At 38.7% G+C, this 9,927-nt stretch overlaps 1 non-coding gene across 1 annotated transcript; it reads right to left on the minus strand.

Moving 5' to 3' along the window:
- Window positions 1-8,454: 8,454 nt before the first annotated feature.
- TRNAI-GAU lies at window positions 8,455-8,533 on the minus strand. The gene has a single exon. It is a non-coding gene; the product is annotated as a tRNA-Ile (tRNA).
- Between the last annotated feature and the right edge of the window lie 1,394 nt (window positions 8,534-9,927).

Raw genomic sequence — 9,927 nt, forward strand, 5'->3', positions numbered from 1 at the left:
AAACTCTGTTTCTACTCAGAAGAATTTTCAGCTTCCTTGTTGTCTGCTACTGCTGCTTCATCATCTTCATCAGCATCAGCATCAGCATCATCAACAACAACAACTTAATGTGTGCTATTTGCCTTGCACTATGCTATGCATTTTACAAGATAAATTGACTTTAATTCCTAGAGTAACCCAATGGGTCAGTGTTATTATTGCCTCCAATTTAATTATGCATAATAGAGACTTTATTTGCTTGGTCTTGACTAACCTCTAATTTTACTAGAATTGTTTTTTAAGAATTTTATCAATTTTGATCATTAATATTTTAAATCATATTTCAATTTTTATTTGATTATTTAGGATAGGTATTCCTCATTTATTAACACAGGCTGAGCTAGGCAATGTGAGAACATATAAAAGAATCAGAATAGTTCTGATAATTCTCAATATAGCCATGTATCTAGGGAGGAAATACCTTAACTCTAGGCTTGAAATAACAGTTCTCTTAAATTTTTGTTTAGATAAACAAATTAGACTGAAAATGAGGACTTGAGCAACATTAGTGTATATTCTTTTATGAGATTTTTACTGAAGTATATATATATACATAATGTCTTCACAGTACAGCCAAAAATCCTATGAGAAGATAAATAAAAGGAATTAAGATTCTAAAGTTTTAATTGAGATGTGATTTGATTGGCAAAATCACTAGGAAATAACAAGATAATAATATAAAAGGGAATAAAACCTTAGACAAATGATCTCCTTATCATGCTGTAAAATTTCTGCTTCAAAATAGCCACATTTAAGAGTGAGCACATAGGGAGACAGAGAATACTCTGAAATTTTTTTTTATTTCTTTCATCAACTAGATGTTCAGAAGTGACCTTCTTTACGAAAAAAAAAATGCCTTCTTGACGAAAACATGTCTATAACACTCACATAGACTCCCAAATCCCAAATGACCAACAAAATTAATTTTCAAATTTTCTTTCCCATTGTCTTTCACAAAAATAAGTTTGCCAATCAAGAAGACACAAATATCTGTCAGATAATTTAACTTGATTTTTGTTTTAGAAAATGTTTGCCATGAACAAATTTACATCAAATATTAAAAAAAAAACTGAAGAATATGAATTGTGATTGCATAAAAGCAGCACTCACTTTGTGAAGAGAAATAGGTAGAGTATCTTTTAAGCATGTGAGTTTCTGTTAACAGATTATTAAATATTTGGCAGAGTAGTGGGGTAATGAATAACCAAAAACAGATGTGTGTGTCATACCCACCAAAAATCAATCAGAAATAATCATAAAGCATATGTGAAAATGTAACATAGTAAAGAAAAAGAAGACAATCTCTGATATGTACATACAACAGCAACTATAATCAAATTCAAACCCCTCTAAGGGTTTCCCTTCTCAGAATAAAAGCCAAGACCCTTAAAAAGACAAATATGTCTCCTCATGATTGCCTCCCCCTCTCCCCTTTCTTTGGGCCCCAGACGCACTGGCGTCCTTGCTCTTCCTAGAATACTCCGGCCACACTCACACCCCAGTGCCTCCTTACCTGCTCTCAAGTCTCGATCATCTGCTTCCCAAATAAACCAGGGGCTCACTGGCTCTTCTCTGTTAGTTTGGTCAAGTGTCACCTTCTCAGTGAGATTTTCCAGGCCAACATGTTTAAAATGGCAATTCCTCCACAGCCTTTCATAGCTCTGTCTTTACATCAATGATCATCATCTAACACTGTATGTATTTTGCTAATTAATATTTCATTTTTGTGTCCCTCACTAGAATATAAGCCTCAAAAGGGCCGGGGTTTTTGTCCATTTTATTCATTGCTCCATTTCCAGTGGCTAGAATGATGCTGGTACATGATGAGTGACATAGATTTATAAACATAAAATGTATATACACATATATTATACTCATATATTAGAAGCCATATATTATACATACATATGAGAAATATATAATATATATTTGCAAATGTGTGTATATATATATATATATGCTATAATATTTGTGGAACAAATATATATATTTGTTAGAAGGCAAACACATACAGACATGTTTGTGTGTGTGTGTGCATGTGTGTGTGTGTTTAGAATAACTGACTGAAACAGTTTGCCAGTATAGTGGCTGGGCAACATGGTATAGTGGAAAATGTCTAGGGCTGAATATGCACATGTGTGGGTTTTAATCCTGATTCTTCTGCCTGCTGGCTATGTGACAGATGGGCAAGACAGAAGGATACTCATGACAGAAAGAACCTCATGAGGAAATCCAAGTAGCTATGGAAAATACATGCATTATTCAAGAAATGTCAAATTTCCCAGAGGTGACATACCTTTGATTGGATGCAGGGAAGTGCTTAGATGAAGCTGGAACTATAGTTGGTTGTTGGTGACTAGAAGTGTTATAAGCTTGACTCTACATTAATATGCTGTTCAGAATGCCCTGTTCTTCTGCAATTTATTTGCCTTCATTTACGTTTTTTTCTGTTCTAGGATCTTCTAATTGTATGTACTAATGGCAGTATCTCTGAAGTGATCAATCTGAAGCTTAATTAAGGTGTATCCAACTTCAATCTCCATGGACAGGGTTCAGCACTTTTTTTTTTTTCTCTAAAGAACCAGATAATAAATATTTTAGACTGTGTGGGACATAATGTCTCCGTAGCCACTAATCAACTCTACTGTTGTAATGGGGAAGCAACCATAGACAATTTCAACAACTGGGTGTGAATGTGTTCCAATAAAACTTTATTTACCAAACCAGGCTGTCAGCTAGATTGAGCACATAGGATATAGTCTGCAAACTACTAGTTTAGATAACTGGTCAGTAATAAGGTTATTAATGTTTGCCTGGTGGTATGTGCCATGAACTCTTCCAAGAACTTTATATTTCAGTATGCAAAATGCTTCTCAGGTAGGATCAACTGTTATGCCCTGTTCCTGTTTTTACAGGTGAGGAAACTGAGCATTGAGAAATTAAGTAATTTGCCAAAGGAACCACAGAAAGAGGTAAAATATGATTTCAGATCCAGGCAGGTTGACTGCAGGGCCTGTGTTCCAACCAGTGCTCTATAGGTCTCCACTTAGGTTATTAAGTAATTATTTACAGCAGAATACTTTTAAAAGGTAAGATGTGCTATTAATTAGCTGCCTTCCATTTCCACAGGTAGAAAGTTTGAAATACAGTTGATTTGTACACTGGTGGTAACAGCAGCTTCTTAAGTTTTTAAGTCTCTCCTCTTCTACCCTACCCCCTACAAAAGAAGAAAAAAAAATCAAATCACTGGATTACACTGTATTCTGCAACAGATGTTATAATACAGAAATAAATAAAATTTAATTTTCCTCTGGGATACTTTTTCTCTTTCTTCCTAATCCAAAGATGTTTTCATGGAAATGAGTAATGTAGCTATTAACCTTTTTCCCTCTGAATAAGAGACAACAAATTCATCATGTAAAATGAGAGAGAGTAGAGAATTTCAGTCAGTACTGAATTGTCTTAGGACTATTCCAGGCTTAAAAGATATCAGAAGTTTTCAAACTGAAGTAGTGAAGATGATGTCACATTCAGGAATAACATTGTTTCTGAAGAGTCAGATTACTCAGCAAATACAGGTCTGTTTGGTGCCACCAAGTAGTTTCCTTTTGTCAATAATGATTTGAGGAGAGCAAACTGGAACAGCTGCATTTCACTTGTGATGGGGACTCATGGAAAATGAACTTCTTGATGGATGTTAAACCCTGAAAACCTTAAGACTTTATCTTTTAAATGATGTCCATGCTTCACGTCTTGCCTGTCATGATTCACAGGTGTCTGAATTAATTAAAAACCCCAGTTAGCTGTTTTCTCTAATATAAGTATTCCATTAGGAAAAGTCCATAAATTCCAGTGAGAAAAGTCCATAAATATAAATAACATATGAAACTTTTGTTATATTAGAATTTACCTAATTAAAATAGAGATGATAGTTTTACTATGTATTTTTACGGTCTCATAAATTTTTCACTTTTGAAGGAGTGAAAACTATCCACTTGGATCATGCCTCTTTTATTTCTGGATAAAAATCATCATCTTAGAAAGGCATAGTAGCAGAGAGGTAAACTAAGTATTCAGATCATTATCTTTGTCAAAGTTCAATAAAAGGGGAACTTCTTGACATTGCAAAACCACTCTTTTAAAATGCTTCTTTAGAAAGTGCTTACCATTACACATTTCATATACGTTCATTCTTTTTCACATTTCCTGACATCCTCCTAGTAAGATACGTCTGTTTGAAACTATATGGAACTATAAATGAGTGTGAACCATCATCAATAATAAAATATTTAAATATTTTAGAGTTTATAATTAGCATTTAAGTATATTCAGGAAAGAGAAATGTATTCTATGTATATTTAAATTAGAATTCTACAGCCTTTATGGAATTGTTCTTGACTCAAACCCAATATCAGAGACTCTTGATGGGCTTATGTGTTCAGGCTGCCTGATTGTCAATTGAACTCATTCTGCTCAGCATTGTAACGGTACCAAATGAACGCATGATGATGATTGCTTAAAATGTACCTTTTTGTGTAATAGCACTAATTATCAGCCACCATTTACAATGAGTAGATAATCACTATTAATTTCTTTGGCATTCAGTGCAGTTACATTAATCACAATGATCTCATTTGACTTTAATGTGAATATAATATGTGGTGTCATAGGAATTCTACTGTAATTTTGTGGTAAGTAATGTTCCCTGATTGTGAAGCATCACCATGGTCTCCTATCATAGAAAGCACAGGCCTTCATAGCTGTCTCCCAAATGTGAATAGCTGTCCCTTGGTTCTTGGTAATGAGAAGTGTTTGTTGAAATATGAGAAGAAAACTCCGAGGGAAAGCTTAAATCAAGCTAACAGAATAAATTTTGAAGAAAATGGTGATTAAAATTTTGCTTACTAGCTATGCAATGATAACAATAAGGGATGGATTTGTCACAACAGTTTGAAACATTTTCTCCATTCAGGTGATTGCAAGCAAGGAGTCTACGTACAGACCTCCAGCTGTGAAAGTTGCTATTGGCCATTGGCTTGAACTCTGTGTTCCTTAGATTTCTTACCTTTACGGTGGGGATAAATTTTATCATCCACATTTTAGAAATTTTGGAGGCTTATATATGAAATCATTAAGCATGGTGTGTAATACCTAGCAAGTGCTCTTAAATATTAGCTATTAGAATTATTGATATTAACACAGAGTAAACTTAAAATAGGTGAGATCTATGAAACTGTTGTTTAAAATGTCTGTGCTATTTTTACAGATTTTTAAAAACAGGACTATTAAGTAATAATTCATTTTTAATCCATCCATTTAAAAAATTTGTTGACATCAAGAATGAGATTTCTCCACAAATGGCCACCTTTGGCCCTGCAATAGGTCAGTTTTGGTTATTAACACAGTCACTTTCTACACTTTCTCTATCACAGTGTTTCCTGTGTATGTCAATCTGCTGCTCATATCAACGAGCTATTCTAAGTGTTTTTTTTTTCTTCTTTTCATCCATCTTACCTTGTTTCAATTTCCTCAAGTTAATCAAAGAAATGCTTCTTCCTCTAAGTGCCTTGTTTAAAACGCCTTGTTATGTCAAGTTAAGTAATGTCATTTAAAACAGAAGAAGAGCTTTATTTGTCCAAGGAAAGCAAAATGTCCCCTTGCAAACTGACAGGTATTTGTGTTTGCTGACTGGCTAAATTTAAATTGGCTTGTTTGGCACATACCTCCCAGAAAGAGCTTTTTTTCTGTACTGTGTGCTGCTGATGACAACATTTCCTTGCATATGCATATCATTAAAAAATTGCTGCTGGGCTTTATTTACATTTCCTTTAGCTGTGCATATGCTTTTTTTTTTTTCTCTGATTGTAAAGTTACTTTTTTTTCCCCAACATCTGAAATGTTGTATTCTATAGAGAAAGTAACATCTGGGCGGGTACTTTCTGTTTTCCTATATGTTAAAGGAAATTACTGATGCATCACATGACATCATAGTCACTCAGACTCCAGAATTTACTAATATATTTGGAAACATTTGGGGAGAGTTCACTTAAAGTCAGGTAGGTGGTTGTCATTGTTATTCTTTTCCTCAAATTATCCAGTATGATAGTTTTTGTTTCTTTTTGCACACTGATAGCATAATTTATTCTATCACTTTAGCATCCCATAAGTCATTCAAAATCTCGCTGGAAACAAAGCAAACCCTATGTCAGAATGAAGAATACAATATAAAATGAAGGTTAATGAAAATACACCTTCGAAATAGTAAATAGGAACAGAGGTGACAGATTATCAGTCACAGGGTATTCTTCAGACAGCAAGGAAAAACACCCACAGCTCTTTTGGGTTCGTCATCATATCAGGCCTCCATTTTTTAAGGAATTCAGACATAATTGTCACTTTAGAGCTCTATGGAGTAGCATGAATTAGGGCTGGATAGTTATAAACACTGTTTACAGAGGGCAGCCTACAGTTCACATAACTTGTTGCCCTAAAGAACGCCCAAGTGTCAAACTCACATGAATTCTGGCTTTGAAGTGCAATAATAACAAAAAGATTTCTAAGAAGTCTAGTTGCAATTTAACCTCTGGTATGTGAACCATATCATGGTTCAATTATCAAAATTTGATCATCTAACTTGCTCTATAAGCACATAAATCTTCTTATATAACTTGTCACCCAAGGTAATCACATCAGCTATATTTGCTCAGGACAGCAAGCACTTGATGTCTTAGGTTGTTGACTCAACTGCTAAGTAGAAACAAGGAGATAAGTTGCAAGTGCGGAAGAATGGCAATGCCTAACATACTTGATTGATTAGTCCATTGGAATAAATGAAAAGTGGTTTTAAAAGGGTATGGGGACAGATATCTGTGGGGAAAAGTTCAGATATGGGACTAAATAAAAAGTGGTTTTAAAGGCTATGGGGACAGCTATTTGTGGGGAAAAGCTTTGACATGATTTTTATGTATATGGAATTACTGAACGGACAATTGAGTTAATGTGATTCCACAGTTTCTTCAAGACTGTGGGAAACTATTGGTAAATATAAATGATTGTTACTATAAAAGTTTCTATAGCAGTCCATTATGTTTTGTTTTGTTTTTTTTATTCCAAGCATCTCATATCATTTTGGAAGACAATACTTATGTAATAAACAAAATCTGTCATTTTCAACATGGTCAACTACTTTCTTTCATTTGGTAATACAAGCTAAATAAAATGTAAACTCAGTATCATGGAAGCTTCACAAAGGCAAGAATGTATGCCTGTTTTTGTTTCTTTCTGTATCCCGAGAGTCCAGAACAGTGAATAGAATATGAAAAGTGCTCAGTAAGTATGAATGAAAGTTTGTCTCTATGAAATTATGTGGTAGATATTTTTCCTCAGGCTGAGAGTACTTCAAATATTAGTCTCCTTTTAAAAATATTTGTCTGTCTTTTGTAGCTATGGGATGTCAGAAGAAAATTTTAATTTATTATCTCTGCATAAATAAAGAATGGACAAAGTTATCCATATTGTATACTAGTTAAACACCTCGGCTTTGTGGCCAGATTGCCTGGTCCCAAATCTCACCTCTGCCTCTTACCAGCTGTTACCAAGGTCAAGATATGAAATTTCTTTGTGCTACTGTTTCCAAGGAGAAAAGTTAATAAAGAATACCTAACTCATAGAGTTATGAGGATGCATATAAAATGCTTAGAGGTGCATTTAGCACATAATGATCACTCAGTAAAATGTAGTCAATTTTATTATTGCTGGTAGTTGTGTGGAACATCTGCAACAATTTTCTCATGCTGAATATTCCCACTTAGGAGGGATTATTCCACAGACTACTGAGTTATTTTCTTGGCAATTGTGAACCACCTCATTGCTATAACTTGAGTATATCTATATTAAAATAGCTACTTAACATCTACACCATTTTATGTTAACTTGTGTGGGGAGCCGCTTTCCGGGTTAGGGCCTAGTGGACACGCCGTGACCTGCTCCAGAGTAGCCCCCGCCCATCGTTTGAGCCAAGATGGCGCCCGTATCCTGCTTCCGCATATGACGCATGAGGCAGCGGTTGCTGCTAGCCTATTGTACACGCTTGCGTACTGCCAGCACATTGGTTGTAACTATTGTATATAAGAAATTACCCGGGCTAGCCTCGGGGAGACAGCCCACAAGGAGCCGCGCCTGACGGCCGCATCGAGGTTGTTCTCCCCCGAGGCGTTTTGCCCCGGGCGGAACCTGTAAAGAGGATGATTGCCTAGTTCCATTAAAAGCCTACATGCTTCACTGCTGCGAGTCCAGAGTGATCACGAGTGCGTCGGGTAAGACATTGTCCGCACCCTCTCTCCCCTTATCTCTCTGGTCCCCATCGCCGGCCGACCGAGGACTTGAGGCGGGGCGGAGAGAGCGCCGGACAAGTGGTGGCCCGTACGGGGATCGAACCCGCGACCTTGGCGTTATCAGCACCACGCTCTAACCAACTGAGCTAACCGTACGGGGCACATACCTTTCGCCTCGCTCCTTTTTCACTGCAGCGGACTTCCCGTGCCTGATCAGCGCGAGAAGGTGAGTGTTTCTTTTACGTGAGAGTCAGGGCCCGTGGGTTCTCAGGCGGTCCCGGGGACTCGGAAGAGCTCTCCGAGTGGTTAAAGTACAGCGCCGACTGCAAGCATGGGGCAGTCTGGAAGTTCGCCTTTATTGGCTCCTTTAAAAACCCTCCTGAAGCAGAGGGGTATCTCAGTTAAGAAAAGCTCCCTACAGAGGTTTCTCGATGATGTTGAAACTTTTGCCCCTTGGTTTCCCTCCACCGGCAGCCTTAGTCTGCCCTCTTGGCTGAAGCTTGGTCACGATATAGACCGGGCGCGTCAGACGGGCGTTTGTCTGGATCCAATTCTAATCCCTATATGGGAGACCGTCCGTGCGGTCCTTGAACTAGAATCGGCTGCCGGCCTAAGCCCGTCCTCTGCCTTGCAAGAAGCACGGTGCGCGCTCCAAGAAACCCAGTCAGTTTCGTCAGCGGACGGCTCCTATAAGGGCAAACCGCCGGAGTCCAGTGACTCTGACTCAGAGTCAGATAGCGATACTGGCGAGGAGGCGGAAGCATCCCCGCTAATTGAGTGGGAGGAGCCTCCCGCCACACCCGTGCGGCCTTCCGCCCCGCCAATGTCTACCGCTGCACCCCCAGGGACACCCCAGCTCCTAACTGACGCCTTGGGCGGTCCCACCAAAGGACCTCGCCGAGAGCTCCCTCTAGTGGCCATGCCCAGTAAATGTAATTATCCTTTGCTGCCAGACCCGGAAACCCCGATGGGCCGGTCAGGGGAGGGGCAACCTTTGCCGTACCCCCCGCCCGAGTACAAAGGCCCTGACCCGGTGCTCAGCTGGGCCAGAGGCTCTGTTTGTGTTTTTCCCCAGGAACCAGGACGTCAACCAGTGTGGGTTCCGGAAAGACTGGTGAGAACCGTGACATCACCTGAAGAAGCCAAGGAACAGCTGTCAGAAACGCCAACGAATATACAACCTGAACCATTAGACCAAGCCTCCGACCCTGCTGATGATGGCGACGACCGACAAGACGATAATAGTAGGACTGACCACCCCGCGGTTGCCCAAAAAGAGGATCGGTAACTCTGTTCTTTGCTCTCCTATAGCAATCCTTCTAATCTGCCTTTTTCTTTTTTTAGTGGAACTGTGGTAGCGCAGGAGAGTGGTCTTTGGGGCCTGTGGCATCATCCCCCGACCCTGGCCCCATTCTCTGCTGGGTCTCCCGCCTCTCCTGTGTTGTTCACTCGTACCCTGTCTCTAGGTCTCCACCACCTGCCTTCTGACAGAAATATTTCCTCCACAAGCTTCAACGAGTACACACTGATCCTCTCTTTTGCTAACCTCTCTGTC

Source organism: Choloepus didactylus, chromosome 2 (genome assembly GCF_015220235.1).
Source record: "Choloepus didactylus isolate mChoDid1 chromosome 2, mChoDid1.pri, whole genome shotgun sequence".
In the NCBI taxonomy this organism is placed as follows: Eukaryota; Metazoa; Chordata; class Mammalia; order Pilosa; family Megalonychidae; genus Choloepus; species Choloepus didactylus.